Source organism: Sapajus apella, unplaced genomic scaffold, assembly GCF_009761245.1.
Source record: "Sapajus apella isolate SASKATOON/1434 unplaced genomic scaffold, GSC_monkey_1.0 scaffold241, whole genome shotgun sequence".
In the NCBI taxonomy this organism is placed as follows: domain Eukaryota; kingdom Metazoa; phylum Chordata; class Mammalia; order Primates; family Cebidae; genus Sapajus; species Sapajus apella.
The window spans coordinates 323,643-340,147 of record NW_022437181.1 but is presented as its reverse complement, the minus strand read 5'-3'; the positions used below and the strand labels follow the sequence as shown (position 1 = coordinate 340,147).

Below are 16,505 nucleotides of genomic sequence, written 5' to 3'. Positions count from 1 at the left end.
ACTGCCCTGTACAGGACAGTTTACAGCTTTCAGGGGTGGAGGTGGGGTCCCAGAGGGTGCGGTCTCAAAGCCAATCAAAGTCAGCATACACAGGTTCACGTGCGCTGGCCACTGGCTAGCATGACAAGTGACTCACCTCTCAGGCCTTCTATTCCCTGCATTTAGTTTGACCCCTCAAAGTGAGGTCCCCAATCTCTCCACCACCACCAGCATGAGGATGGCTCAGGGAGAAAGGATCTTGGTGATGACACCGTTGATTGCATTATTACAGCAATTGCCTTTCACTGAACATCTGCTAAGTCCACACCCTGGATACACCTCTGAGATCCCATCTCTGCTGCCCAGCAAAGGTGTCCAGCTGGCTCTGAGGTCCAGGCCCAGCTGGGCTCCAGGAAGGCGGTCTTGTGGTCACAGGCCACAGGGCAGGCCTAGCTACGTCTGCCCTGGGGCTATGCTGTGGCCATGAGAAGCCAGGCATTCTTTCTCCCGTGGACAGTCTCATCACCTTCAGAGAAGCTCCGGGCTCCTCTCTTCAGTGTCTGCTGGTCCTGGGTGCATCTCTGTCCAGAGTGGACACAGTGTCCCAGCTCCCAATCTATGTCTGGTCTCTATTCTCAGGCCTGTCTGTGCTCTACATGCATCTGCCTGGTTCACAGGCCTCATGAATTCACTAGTCACTGGTACCCAACACCAGAACAGATCTGACCCTCTAACAATCTTCAGTCAGATCCTATCCTACCCCAGGAATGTCCACAGCAGATTTCTCTTTAGCTGGATGTGTTCCAGTGCTGAGCAAGACTCTGCCAGAGAGCCTTGTGGAATGGAACGCCAATATTCTGTCTCTAGGTCAAATGCAGTAGAAATCCATCTGCAAGCTCAGAAGTTATTAGGAAGAGGCCAGCAGGGGCAGTCATTTGACAGTTCTCCTTTTCATACAAATCAGGTTAAAATCTGAAGGAGCAGCCTTGACTGACCAGAGGGATAAACTCCGTTTGTATAAAAACAAATGCCCTGGCTTTGCAGGGAGGCTGGGGCAGGAACAACGTTTGCATGAATGGGGCCTGCCAGGTCCACTGGTCTCCGCAAACAAACTACTCATGACTGTGCCCAGTCAGACATGAGCTGCCAGGAAAGCCAGGAATGTCCCTCCACCTCCTTTCTGCTTGACTTGGTTTACCAACGCTGCACATCCAAGAGAAAAAAATTAGTGTGCATTTTCTCTTCAGGGGCACTTGTGTGAAAGACATCCATCTTCCTGTCATCATCCCTGGGTGAGCCCAGGGCCAGCAATACCTGGGCCACAGCTTCCCAAAACCAAGAGAAACAGCCAGCAGGACAAAGCCAGGGTGGCCCTAAGCATGCCACATGGCCCAGTGCTATGCCAAGGAAACTTCAAGGGCATCTTCAAGGAAATGTGTGAATCTGAGTAAATTTTAATCACTCCAATTAAGCATTTAGAAAAATACTTGTTTAGTGGGAAACGTATAGCTCTAAATGCCTATCTACAAAAGAAGAAATGCTTAAAATCAATGAACCAAAGTTCCATCTTAAAATGCTAGAAATAGAAGAGCAAAATTAACACAAAAATAAGTGTCAACAAAAAATGAACAGAAATCAATGAATAAAGAGCAGACAACGGAGGAAAAAAAGGATGAAATAAAGAGCAGACAACAGAGAAAAAAAAGATTGGAGAACTTGATAAACTACAGCCTAGAGTGATCAAGAGAAGAGACAGCACATGTGAGCAAGATCAGGAATGGAGGAGGGTCATCATAACAGACCCTACAGGCACCAAGGGAATCAGCAGCAGATGGTCATTGTCTGGGGCCTGGGCTCAGGCTCAAGGCAGCTTTTTGGACAGAAACCTGTGTATTGATTGTGAGAGTTACATGGCTATTTCCATTTGTTAAAAATGTAAAATTTTGTTGGATGTACATTATACCTCAATAAACTTGATATCAACAGTAAAAAGGTTTTTCTGCCTCCTTAGAGACAATTTTCCATGTTTCTCTGTCATAAATTCACATATTCATTACTCTCTGCTCTGATTCCACACACTGTGAGGCTCTTGTGGGGTGAGTGCTGCTTGCTTCTGTCACAACGAATACCTATAATAGGTGCAGCTGGGCCCATCCTCTCCCTTGGGCCAACCCACACCTTTCCTAGGTGCCATCCTCACCCTCCAAGACTCTGTTGTGTGGCTTCCACCAGCTCCAGCCCGAGTCATCAACAGGGTTGGCTCTTGAGCTGCACAGGCCTCTGAAGAAAATGAGTGTCCCTTTGCTGTCGGGATTGGGTGCTCGGAGGGGGCCTGGGAGTCACTTCTGCTTTTCCCAGGCAGCAGCCACCCTGAGGAGGAACTGGGGGTGTCAGGCAAATGAGTAAGGTGCCCTTTGGGGTCCACTAGGCTCTGTGATCTCTCATGACCAGACACGTATTTTTGCCTTTGTTTAGGCAAATAGAGCCATACACAGAATCATTTCAGCTGGGCCAAATCTATAAAAGGAAAAAAAAAGGGGGCCGGGCGCGGTGGCTCACGCCTGTAATCCCAGCACTTTGGGAGGCCGAGGTGGACGGATCATGAGGTCAAGAGATTGAGACCATCCTGGTCAACATGGTGAAACCCCGTCTCTACTAAAAATACAAAAAACTAACTGGGAATGGTGGTGCGTGCCTGTAGTCCCAGCTACTCAGGAGGCTGAGGCAGGAGAATTGCCTGAACCCAGGAGGCGGAGGCTGCGGTGAGCTGAGATCGCGCCATTGCACTCCAGCCTGGGTAAAAAGAGTGAAACTCCGTCTCAAAGACAAAAAAAAAAAAAGGGAAAAAAAAAAAAAAACAGATTTAAAAACTCTTTCAGAATGATGCATTTTGGGAACAGTAATCTCACAAAACCCAATCACATATTTGTCCGAGACCCACTATATGGAAGTCACTGTCCCAAGCCTTGTGGGGACAGAAATGAACACAACAATCCCCTGCTGCCGTGTTGACTTCTGCCCCCCGTGAGGCCTGTGCCCCATGCACAGGGCTAGCTGTGCTTCCACACTCCGGATGCGCTGCGGTGGGTTCCTAGCTGCGGGATTGACTACTGGAGTCTGGTTCTCGGGACCTTCCCGGTCTTCATTGCACTGGTCCGCCTCAGGTGGAGGGAATGGAGGGGCTGCTGTGAGGCCGTGGGCTTCTCCAGAGGACTCTGAAGTCCTCCTGGTCCCTAGAGAAAGCACTTCTTTTGGAGACCCGCACGGCCAAATAGGGCAGTCAAGGTCGCGGTGCAGGCGTCACTGTGGCCTGCCCCCGCCCTGCAAAGTGCTGTCTGAAGTGAACCCCAGGCTTCCCTCATTGACAAGGCCCCCATATGGTCTTCCGAGCTGTGCTGCCTTCCTGGAGGCTCAACCTGGAGCTTCTAGAAGCTTTGGGAACCTGATTGGGTGGCTGTGTGGGAATGCAGATGCTAAATTTGGCCCTGCCCATCTCAATCTTGAATTCCAAAGCAATGATCGACAAGTGTCACCTGTAGTTCATGACTCCAGAGCAAGTAGCCCAGGCATCCATGAATCCTCAGCCACAGGATGGGGGGGCAGCAGTGACCAATGGCTGCACGATCAAAGTCGGGACCTGAAGGGTGGTGGGGAGAGGGGACGCTGTGGGAAGACCTTCTGCAGCACCCGCAGACCTTGCCAACAGCTGGGGTGCCAGCAGCTCTGCCCAGCTCTGGTTGACACGGACTTCCAGTCCAGACACCCTTGTCTGTTTCCCCAGACCTGAGCCTGTGAGAACAGAGCATGCTCATCTCCTCCCCACTGTAGCCTGAGCTCTCCATCAGCTGAGGTCCAGGACCAGCATATCAGGCTGAGTGGCTAAGAAAGGGAAGTCCAGTTCCTCACTCAGGGTCTGAAACCAGAATTAAGACAAGGGGAGTGTCTGCAGAGAGGTGCATTGTCTACCTGCAGAGGGGCCCCTCATCTAGTCTCTGCAGCCACCTGTGACTTCTGGACCCTATTGGACAGTATTTTTCCTATGGCTCCTGTGATATGTAACTACAGAGCTCGTGCTTAAAGCAACACAACTTTATTATCTTATAGTTCTGGAGGTCAGGAGTCCAAAATGGGTCTCACTAGGCTAAAATTCAAGGTGTTTGCAAGTCTCCAGGCGAGAGAACTGTTCCTGTCTTCGGCTTCTAGAGGCAGCCCGCACTCGTTGGCTCATGGCTGCATCACTCCAACCTTTGTTTCTGTCTGGCCCTCCTGCCTCCCTCTTATGAGGACCCCAGATGCATGCAGGGCCCATCTGGATAATCCAGGACCATCTGATCCAAGAGCCTCAACTTAACCACACTTGCAGAGTCCTTTTGCAGACCCCAGTCTGGTGGGGACAGCACCAGGCCCCACCACCTGCCCCACGAGCCTGCCATGCTCTCAGCTGTGTGTACCATAGAGACAGGCAGAGCTTGGCAACCAGTGGCAAACACAATGGGGATGATACCAGGGACAGCAAGTAGCAAAGTACTGGGACCACACCTGGGGGGCCAGGCCCTTGTCACAGCCTTCCTGCTGCTCAGTGAGTGGGACAGGGAGGGAAGAGGACTTCACCTATCAACAGCAATCAGCCTCACGGGGCCTTGGAGGGCTAATTCCTCTGCAGTTTTTGAGTGCCTGAGAAGACTGACTTCAGTGAGTGGAGAGTAGGCCTGGATATCCCACATAGCCAGTGCCTCTGCACACCTGGCCTGAGCCCCTGGGAATTATTTTTATCCTGCTGTCATCCCCTTGGTGTGAATGGTACCTTATTAATCGGCTTCCCATTGTTGGGGCGAGTGGCCATTCCTTTCCCTGGCTAGCAGCAAGCTGTCAGCACTGTGGTGTCACATCAATTTGGAGTCAACCTTGTAGGCTCTGAGAATTTTACAGGAAGAGGTAATGATTTCCTGGTGTATATGTGAATGAATTATTTTCTCATTTTTCTCTGTCTTCAGACTTTGCTGCTCTCGTCCTGCTGGAGGAGGGATGTGGAGACAGCATTCTGGCCCCTGTCTACCATAGCTTTGCTGTGGGCTTCTAGGGGTGGGGCATTTAGCAGCTGAGCATCTCAAATACCAAGCACTGCTGGGGTGTGTGTCATGGTTGGGCACCCCAACCAGGTAGTGCAACTTTAGCACCAGCTGAGCTGCACAACCATCTGGGAACCCTTAAGAGAAATAGGACACAGGCATGGGACCCAAGGCTTGGTCATTCCACTCAGGGAGCCCGTTCTCACTCCTCAAGACCAGATTCTGTTCACCCTTGTGAACATTGTCAGAATCAAAATTGAGCTGCTTGAGTTAAAGCGCTAACAAACAGAGGAAGCTCTGGGAGACCATGAAGAGAGGGTTCTCCTGCATAAATGTCTGATAACAGGAATTGTCACAAAAGACTGTAAAACCCACAACCTTAAACAAGGCCATTGCACCCTTAAGCAAAAAATACTTCCACAAGGACAGCCGCTCACTGGTCTGTCCAACCTCAGACTGGTGCCACCCTTGTTATTGATTCATACAGCCAAAATAATTATCCCAAAACGATGTGATCCTCTTTAAAATTTTCCCTCTAAAAACATTTGTCCTTGTATTAGTTCTCAGATAGCTATAAAGATAATACCCGAGGCTGGATAATTTATAAAGGAAAGAGGTTTAATTGACTCACAGTTCCACGTGGCTGGGGAGGCCTCAGGAAACTTACAATCATGGCAGAAGGCGAAGGGGAAGCAAGGACCTTCTTTACATGGTGTCAGGGGAGAGAATTCCTAGCGGGAGAAATGCCAAGCACAAAACCATCAGATCCCATGAACACTCACTTGCTACCATGAGAACAGCATGGGAGAAACTGCCCCATGATCCACTCACCTTCCACTAGGCCTCTCCCTCAACACTTGGGAATTACAATTTAAGATGAGATTTGGGTGGGAACCCAAAGCATAGCCATATCAGTCCTCCTTTACCTCCCTGAATATGCTCAAAGTTTACTATGGCACATGTATTCCCATTGCAATGCCTACTCCCAAATAAATACCACTTTCTGTTACAGAGCCTGTCTCTGTTATTTAGGTTTACGTAAGTAGTGTCTAGAGCAGAACCTGGAAAAAGATTGCAATTGGAAGGAACTGGTGATTCTTAGACCTGGTGTTTAGTTCTCATTGGAACCCTTTGAGCTCTGCTTCTGTGGCTTTCTTTTCTACCCTGGTGAGTCTTCTCTCAGGCTGAGGTGCACTCTTTGTTAGAGGCTTTTTGATTTCATAGGAATTTGTTTTGGTTATAAGGCCACCTTTAATAAAGAATCTTACATCCCAGCTGGGACGATAAAAGACTTTTTGTCTTTTCCACCAAGTTCTTTCTGGTATAAAGACAAGTGTCTGATTCCTGTAGAATTTCCATTCTGTCTCTGAGTCATGTCTTTTCTAGTGAATTTGCTTTTGGTTCTTTCTGTGCATCTAATTTAATATTTTGTTTGATGTGGCTCTTTCCCATTTCTGGAAATCTTCTAAGAGCAAAAATAAGCATTCTTGGACACAGGATGGCTCATTAAAAGCCACCAGAATGGTTGCCACTATCTAAAACACTAGTCCAAACTCCTGACATTCCTGACAGAATTTATAGAATTTTCTTTGCCTTCAAGAGATTAGTAAGAAACAGAATGGGATTCTCAAACATGAAGGCAAGCCAGGTATCCTGGGACTCCAGCTGGCCCGTTCTCATGAACATTTTTAAACTGATGGGCAAATTACATCAAGGAAAATTCAGAGCTCAGTGGTCATTATCTCAACTTTCTAAAAAACCCTCCAACTATAGAGTTAGCATTCTAAGTCCTCTATTTTTTTCTGCCTATGTCCAATTTGCTTACCCTTCTGCTGGTATTGAGATAAAACGCACTGCTTATGATATTACAGCCAAGATCCTTTTTTAAAAAAAGTCTTAAAGGGTGACCAGGCACAGTGGCTCATGTCTATAATCCCAGCACTTTGGGAGGCTGAGAGGGGTGAATCACAAGGTCAGGAGTTTGAGACCATCCTGGCCAACATGGTGAAACCCCATCTCGACTAAAACACAAAAATTAACTGGGCATGGTGGCACACACCTGTAGTCCCAGCTACTTGGGAGGCTGAGGCAGGAAAATTGCTGGAACCCAAGAGGTGGGTTGCAATGAGCCGAGATCGTGCCCCTATACTCCAGCCTTGCGACAGAGCAAAATTCCACCAAAAAAAAAAAAAAAAAAAAAAAAGTCATAAAAGGCTTCCAAATTACCGGTTTTACATATTACAATAGCTTCATTGTAACCAACAACCTAGACACTTTTTAAAAATTTAAATTTAGATTTGCCTAACAGTTTCTTAGGGTGATGGAACAGTTAACTGAAGGACTGATAGTCTAAAAGGAAAGACCTAGAAAAATGTTTATAAAAGTTGGGCTCTAAGATCAAAGAGGTCAAAATCTTGAGCTCAGAGCAGTACTATAATTTTTTATATATCTGGCATCAACATTGCTTTTTCTGTCATGCAGGAGCCAAGGGAAAAAGCCCCCCAAACCTGCTAAAATGTTTCCCCACCTGCACTGACTAGTCAAGGAAACCAGACTGCAAACAAAACAGATTTTTTACTAATTCAAGGCTAACTTGGACATTTGTTTTTTCTTATATAATTTGGCTAGTTCAAGCTAAAATGTAAACATTAAAAATTTAATACTACACTCATTTGAAACAAACAAACAAAATGTCTTTTAAAACCAAACTGCTTAACCCACATTTGGCCCACAGCTTTCATTAGACTATCAGGGCAAATAGTTTGTGCCACATTAACAGTTCCCATTGTGCCAGAAATGTAATTTGGATCTAACTATCATATAAACTAGTGAGTTTGTATATTTTACTGTCTCATGACGAAAACTCTAAAATGAAAGCTATAAGATCTTTGTGTATGTACATACATTTAGGTGTGTTTATGCATGTGTACATATGTTGTACATTGTATCTACACAGTATAATCTGGCATAGTGGGCCAGAAATCCCTTAAGAAATTCTATTCAAATTTCCTTAAATGGGTGCTAATATATGTAGCCATTAACCTAAATGTCTTTTATTTCATGTGATCTAAGTAGATCTTTGATAAATAAGCTGGTTTAAAAATCATTGATAAAACTAGAAATATCTTCAAAATTGTGAGCTCATGAAGCTGCTCATCAAGGTCAAGCAGAACAAAGATTCATCACATGAGATTAAATAATTGATGTTTTTATTATTTTTATTTAAAACATTATTAGTTCTTAAATGTTTTGCTTTCCAGTTTTAAGGATATTTTCTCTTAAACTCCCTATAAGTTATAACAATTTGGTAAAGTACACTTTTGCGAGCAGAGGTGGAAGCATTTGTTTTTTTCTCCCTTCTTGAGTCCTCCAAATTCTGAATATCATTCGTATTTTTATGGCAATAAGTTTACTTGCTAAGTTCAATAAAAATCGGCTCTCTCTTTACAACAGAATATAATTTAAAAAATTGTTTGTTACCAAGACTTTGACTGAAATGTCATACTTGTGAATGTGCATAGAATGCCTGTCAAGGATTCAAAGATTTATAGTGAGTAGATAAAACTGTCACTTCCTGGAAGTCCCAGGAACCTTAAGACTGTAAGTAAAATCTAAAGTCTGCCTTGGTTTGGCTTCCTAGCCTCCAGAAGTTTTTAAATCTGAGATTCCCGTGCAACAAATATACAGAGAAAATGTTTCTGAAGAAAAGTCCTAATAAACCTACTACTAGATGGTAGCTCTGTGCATTGTTTTCAAATTCTTGTTATTTACCTATAGACTAGACTTGAATCATCCTCATTCCTCCAGCTTTCTTCTATAGTTACTAAAATTGAATATACTGCTCTCTGCCTGATGCCCTATAAGCGGAGACTATATAGATTTTAAGGAACATGTCTATGTCTGATGTTTGGGCAACAGCCAATTTACCAAAACACTCAATACCATAACCAGAGACATTCAAACCGCAAACCAGGATGAGAAGTTGATGTTTCCATGCTGTAGACAGCTTTTCCCAAGACACTGGAACAAAACTCTGTGTCATAATAAGACTTTTACCCCTCTTAAAGCCCACCTTTTTCACTTGATGGGATAATAATCAATTGGTTTATCTAGTTGATTGCCTTTAAGCCTAGGTTCATGGCTCAAAACCATTATGCAGACTAGGATAGTCACATTACTAATAATTTTACTTCAAATTTCCACTTTTTAAACTTTGTATTTGTTACTTGTTAAATTTTTGTAGAAGTACAACTCCGAGCAGAATAACGCTGGCCTAGCATTTTGAGATGATAACAGAAGACTATGGAAAAAGACAAAATTGAACTTAATACTAGACTCTAGGTAGACTTAGCCTGATAGCCACTCCTTTCAAACCTCCCTTGTTGCTCAAATGTGGCTAAAAGGGTTTTCACAACAACTCCTACTCACCCATCACTACCCTTAGTGTGGGGTCAGACCAGCAACCCAGGGCAGGTCCATCTTGGCACCAGAGGACATCAGACTTAACTACAGGGGGATTGATCAGTGACGCTTTTGGAGAAAGACCTTGATAGAAAGTGGGAAATGTTAAAATTGTCAGAATCAAAATGGAGTCACCTGTGTTAAAAAATGCTCTGACAAATTGAGCTGCAAAAGGCCATAAAGGGAGGGTGGTCATGTGTCATTACCTGGTAACAAGAACAATTGCAAAAGATTCAAAGACTGCAACATTATACGAAAATAATTCTACAAGGCCATCTGTCCAGAAAGTGCCTGTCCAGCACTGAACTGTAATTTCCCTTGTTAAACATCCTCATTTTTCCTTTAAAAACCTTTGTCTTCTTTGACTCCCCTGAATGTACACATAATCTACTATGGCACGTGTATTCCATTGCAATGTCCTATTCTCAAATCGGTATCATTTGCTCTTAGAGCCTCCCCACCCCAGTTGCACTCTGGACATTTGGACAACAATGTGGATGAAGGCATCATGGCTCTCTCCCTACTCCTGAAACTGATGCTGCGGAGGGAGGTAGTGTGGCAGGAAGTCCTGAGGGCCTGTGAAAGTTGCAGCTTCTCTTCCATGGAGGGCGGAGAAAACAAGTTTTGGGGCGTTTACCATGGCTTGTTTTCATAGATCCCGCTCTCTTAGTTGAAGGGATGAGGAATTTATTTCAAAGTTATATAAGTGACAAAGAAATAGATGTAGAAGCAGCAGGGGTTTCAAGTGAGCAAAAAAGGAAGAAGTAGAAAGTTAATGTTTACATAAGGAAATCCGCATAAGAGGAATGAAAAAAACCTACTTCCAAAGCTAGGAATAAATGTGGGTCCTATAAAACTTGTATGAAAAATAATTAGATATGTAAATGTCCTTAAGAAGAAACTGAAGGGAGTGGTCAGGGTATTTCAAATGTAATAAAATATGTAGAGACCGTGTCCCTTTTTGGTAAACACTAGACAGGATTTTAAGGAAAGGAGCCCTGTGCCTTTGGCCTGTGGGTCAAGGTAATTCGTCAAGTGCAGGCACACAAACTGGCCTGTGAGCATATTCAGGGTTTTATTTTGTTTCTAAAGAGCAACAACCACTAGGAAACGTCTTTAGGTGACAGGAGTGAGCACCTCCTAGAAACACTGGGCATCTTCAGAGCCAAGGCATGGCCCAGCAGGACCCAGCGTCACCACCAGCTTCTCCTCTCTCAGGTGGAGACATATGCAAGTTTGAGGTTTCTGTTAAACAGCTGCCCGCAGAAGACTTGCTTCCTAACTCCTCACCTGAATTCTTTCCATCATTAATACCGTGGCCATTCTTCTCCCCATAGGAACAGCTCATTGCAATCTGGAACTTAAAATTTCAATTCTTACCGAGATCCAAGATGGCAGAAAAGGGACAGCTCTGGAGTGCAGTTCCCAGCGAGAACAACGCAGAGGATGAGTGATCACCACATTTCCAAATGAGTTATTACTGCCCACAGACCAGGAGATTCCTGGGCTGAAAAGCACCAGGAGTTTCCAGCACAGCTGTTTCAGCTGGCACAGTGGGTCTCTTGTACAAAATCTCACACAAATCTGGGCGGCCGGTTCAATTGGTACCTGGAACGCCTGGGAGACAGAGCCACCCATTCAACTGAAAAAAGGGGGGCTCAAACAGGGAGCCGGGTGATCTGGCTTGGTGGGTCCCACCTCTAGAGCAATCAGAAATGCTCTAGATTGAGGGTTTCATAGCAAGTGCAGCTGGACCTGGGATGGTCCAGCTCTGTGGAGGGAAGGGCATCCGCCATTATGCAGACAGTCTGCCATTACCGAGGCAATTTGCCATTACCGAGGCAGTCTGTCATTATGGAGGCAGTCCGCCATTACTGAGACAATTTGCCATTACTGAGGCAGTCTGCCATTACGGAGGCAGGCCGCCATTACAGAGGCAGTTCTAACTATACTTCTATAAACAAAACTGCAAGGAAGTTCACACAGCAGCTGGGCAGAGCCCATGGCAGCTCAACAATGCCTCTGCTGGCAGACTGTGACTAGGCTACCCCCTAGCTAGGCAGGGCATCTCTGCAAAAAGGCAGCAGCATGTCAGGAACTTATAAAGCCCCACCTTCCCAGGACAGAGCACCTGGGAAAAAAGGTGGTTATGAGTTCCACTGCAGCAGACTTAAACTTACCTGCCCAGCAGCTCTGAACAGAACAATGGAGCTCACAGCTCAGGACTTGAGCTCCTATAAGGGTCAGACTGTCTCCTCAAGCAGCTTCCTGACCCCCATATATCCAAAGAGACACCTCATAAAGAAAAGCTCACGCTGACATTTGGTGGGTATCCTTCTGCGACTAAGACAACGGAAGAAACTGGAAGAAACCCTTATTGTTCTGCAGCCACTGCAGATGATCCCCAGGTAAGCAGGGTCTGGAGAAGACCTCTAGCACTCCTATAGCAGAGGAACCTGACTGTCAGAAGGAAAACTAAAAAAAAAACAGAAAGAAATAACTTTATCATCAACAAAAAGAACGTCCACTCAGAAACCCTATCTGAAAGTCACCAACTACAAAGACCACAGGTAGATAAATCCACAAAGATGGGAAGAAACCAGTGCAAAAAGGATGAAAACACCTGAAACTAGAATGCTTCTCCTCCTCCAAGGGATCACAACTCCTCACCAGCAAGGGAACAAGGCTGGATGGAGAATGAGTGTGATGAAGTGACAGAATCAGGCTTCAGAAGGTGGGTAATAAGAAACTTCTCTGAGCTAAAAGAACATGTTCTAGCCCAATGCAAAGAAACTAAGAACCTTGAAAAAAGGTTTGACAAAATGCTAATGAGAATAAACAGCTTAGAGAAGAATATAAATGACCTGATGGAGCTAAAAGACACAACACGAGAACTCTGAAGCATACATAAGTTTCAATGGCCGAATCAACCAAGCAGAATAAAGGATATCAGAGACTGAAGATCAACTAAATAAAAAAAAAACAAGGCAAGATTAGAGAAGAGTGAAAAGAAATGAACAGAGACTCCAAGAAATATGGGATTATGTGAAAAGACCTAATCTACGTTTGATAGGTATACCTAAAAATGTGACAGAGAGAATGAATCCAAGCTGGAAAACACTCTACAGGATATTATCCAGAACTTCCCCAACCTAGTAAGGCAGGCCAATATTCAAGTCCTGGAAATACAGAGAACACCACAAGATATTCCTCAAGAACAGCAACCCCAAGGCACATAATCGTCAGATTCACCAGGGTTGAAACGAAGAAAAAATGCTAAGGGCAGCCAGAGAGAAAGATCGGGTTACCCACAAAGGGAAGCCCATCAGACTGACAGTGGCTCTCTCAGCAGAAACCCTACAAGCCAGAAGAGAGTGGGGGCCAGTATTCAACATCCTTAAAGAAAAAAACATTCAACCTAGAATTTCATATCCAGCCAAACTAAGCTTCATAAGCAAAGGAGAAATAAAATCCTTACAAACAAGCAATTGCTCAGAGATTTCATCACCACCAGGTGTGCCTTACTAGAGCTCCTGAAAGAACTACTAAACATAGAAAGGAACAACCAGTACCAGTCACTCCAAAAACATACCAAATGGTAAAGAGCATTGACACAATGAAGAAACGGTGTCAACTAACGGGCAAAACAATCAGCTAGCATCCAAATGGCAGGATCAAATTCACACATAACAATATTAACCTTAAATGTAAATGGACTAAATGCCCCAATCAAAAGACACAGACTGGCAAATTGGATAACAAGTAAAAAACCATTGGTGTGTTCTATCCAGGAAACCCATCTCACATGCAAGGATATACAAAGGCTCAAAATAAAGGGATGCAGGAAGATTTACCAAGCAAATGGAGAGCAAATAAAAGCAGGAGTTGAAATCCTAGTCTCTGATAAAATAGACTTTAAACCAACAAAGATTAAAAGAGACAAAGAAGGACATTACATAACGGTAAAAGGATCAATGCAACAAGGAGAGCTAACGATAACAAATATATAAGCACCCAATACAGGAGCACCCAGGTACATAAGGCAAGTTCTTAATGACTTACCAAGAGACTTAGACTCCCACACAGTAATAGTGGGAGATTTTAACACTCCATTGTCAATATTAGACAGATCAAGACAAAATTAACAAGGATATCCAGGACTTGAACTCAGGTCTGGACCAAGCAAACCTAATAAGACATCTACAGAACTTTCCATCCCAAACCCACAGAATATACATTCTTCTCAGTACCACATCACACCTACTATAAAACTGACCACATAAATGGAAGTAAATCACACCAAGCAAACCTAATAAGACATCTACAGAACTTTCCGTACCAAACCCACAGAATATACATTCTTCTCAGTACCATATCACACCTACTCTAAAACTGACCACATAAATGGAAGTAAATGCAAAAGAACGGAAATCATAACAAACAGTCTCTCAGACCACAATGCAATCAAGTTAGAACTCAGAATTCAGAAACTAACTCAGAACTGCACAGCTTCATGGAAACTGAACAACTGGCTCTTGAATATTGACTGGATAAACTATGAAATGAAGGCAGAAATGAAGATGTTCTTCGAAACCAATGAGAACAAAGACACAATGTACCAGAATCTCTGGGACACATTTAAAGCAGTGTCTAGAGGAAAACTTATAGCAATAAATATCTACATGAGAAGCAAGGAAAGATCTAAAATTGACACCCTATTGTCAAAATTGAAAGAGCTGGAGGAGCAAGATCAAAAAAACTCAACAGCTAGCAGAAGACAAGAAATGACTAAGATCAGAACAGAACTGAAGGAGACAGAGAAAGAAAAAAACCCTTCAAAAAATGAATAAATCCAGGAGCTGATTTTCTGAAAAGATCAACAAAATAAACTGCTACCCAGATTAATAAAAAAGAAACGAGAAGAATCAAATAGATGCAATAAAAAACGATAAACGGGATATCACCACCGATTCCACAGAAATACAAACTACCATCAGAGATTACTACAAACAACTCTATGCACATAAACCAGTAAACCTGGAAGAAATGGATAAATTCCTGGACACTTGCATCCTCCCAAGCCTAAACCAGGAAGAAGTCGAAACCCTGAATAGACCAATAACAAGGGCTGAAGTAGAGGCAGCAATTAATAGCCTACCAACCAAAAAAAGACGAGGCCCAGATGTGTTCACAGTTGAATTTTACCAGACATACAAAGAAGCGCTGGTACCACTGCTTTTGAAGCTATTCCAAATAATCCAGAAAGAGGGAATCCTTCCCAAATCATTTTATGAGACCAACATCATCCTGATACCAAAACCTCGCAGAGATAAAACTAAAAAAGAAAATTTCAGGCCAATATCCATGATGAACATGAACGCAAAAATCTTCAATAAAATACTGGCAAACTGATTGCAACAGCACATTAAAAAGCTTATCCATCACGGTCAAGTAGGCTTCATCTCAGGGATGCAAGGCTGGTTCAACATACACAAGTCTATAAACACAATTTACCACATAAACAGAACCAAACACAAAAACCACATGATTATCTCAATATGCAGAGAAGGCCTTTGACAAAATTCAACAGCCCTTTATGCTAAAAACTCTCAATAAACTAGGTATCGACGGAAAGTATCTCAAAATAATAAAAGCTATTTACGACAAACCCACAGCCAATATCATACTGAATGGGCAAAAACTGGAAGCATTCCCTTTGAAATCTGGCACTAGACAAGGATGCCCTCTCTCACCACTCCTATTCAATATAGAATTGGAAGTTGTAGCCAGAGTAATCAGGCAAGAAAAAGAAATAAAGGGCACTCAATTAGGAAAGGAGGAAGTCAAATTGTCTCTATTTGCAGACGACATGATTGTATACTTAGAAGACCCCATTGTCTAAGTCCAAAATCTCCTGAAACTGATAGGCAACTTCAGCAAAGTCTCAAGGTACAAAATCAATGTGCAGAAATCACCAGCATTCCTATACACCAATAACAGACTTAAAGAGGGCCAAATCAAGGACGAACTGGCATTCACAATTGCTACAAAGAGAATAAAATATCTCGGAATACAACTAACAAAGGATGTAAAGGACCTCTTCAAGAAGAACTACAAACCACTGCTCAAGGAAATAAGAGAGGACACAAACAGATGGAAAAACATTCCATGCTTGTAGTTAGGAAGAACCAATATTGTGAAAATGGCCATACTGCCCAAAGTAATTTATAGATTCAATGCTACCCCTATCAAGCTACCCATGACCCTCTTCACAGAGGCGGTTTAAGGAAAAAACCGCCTTAAACTTCATATGGAACCAAAAGAGAGCCTGCATAGCCAAGACAATCCTAAGCAAAAAGAACAAAGCTGGAGGCATCATGCTACTGGACTTCAAACTATACTACAAGGCTACAGTAATCAAAATGGCATGATACTGGTACCAAAACAGAGATATAGACCAATGGATCAGAACACAGGCCTCAGAGGCACCACCACACATCTACAACCATCTGATCTTTGACAAACCTGACAAAAACAAGCAATGGGGAAAGGATTCCGTTTAATAAATGGTGTTGGGAAAACTGGCTAGCCATGTGCAGAAAGCAGAAACTGGACCCGTTCCTGACACCTTACATTAAAATTAACTCTAGATGGATTAAAGATTTAAACATAAGACCTAATGCCATAAAAACCCTAGAAGAAAACCTAGGCAAAACCATTCAGGACATAGGAATAGACAAGGACTTCATGACTAAAACACCAAAAGCACTGGCAACAAAAGCCAAAATAGACAAATGGGATCTAATTAAACTTCAGAGCTTCTGTACAGCAAAAGAAACAATTGTTAAGAGTTAACAGGCAACCAACAGAATGGGAAAAAATTTTTGCAATCTACCCATCTGACAAAGAGCTAATATCCAGAATCTACAAAGAACTAAAACAGATTTACAAGAAAAAAGAAGCCCATTTAAAAGTGGGCAAAGGATACAAACAGAC

General features: G+C 43.5%; 1 long non-coding RNA gene across 1 annotated transcript; it reads right to left on the bottom strand.

Annotated features, from left to right (window-relative positions):
- Nucleotides 1-1,413: 1,413 nt before the first annotated feature.
- On the bottom strand, nucleotides 1,414-7,037 carry LOC116545002. The gene is made up of 2 exons (XR_004266132.1): nucleotides 4,784-7,037; nucleotides 1,414-2,496 (listed from the first exon to the last, which is right to left on the bottom strand). It is a non-coding gene; the product is annotated as an uncharacterized LOC116545002 (long non-coding RNA).
- Between the last annotated feature and the right edge of the window lie 9,468 nt (nucleotides 7,038-16,505).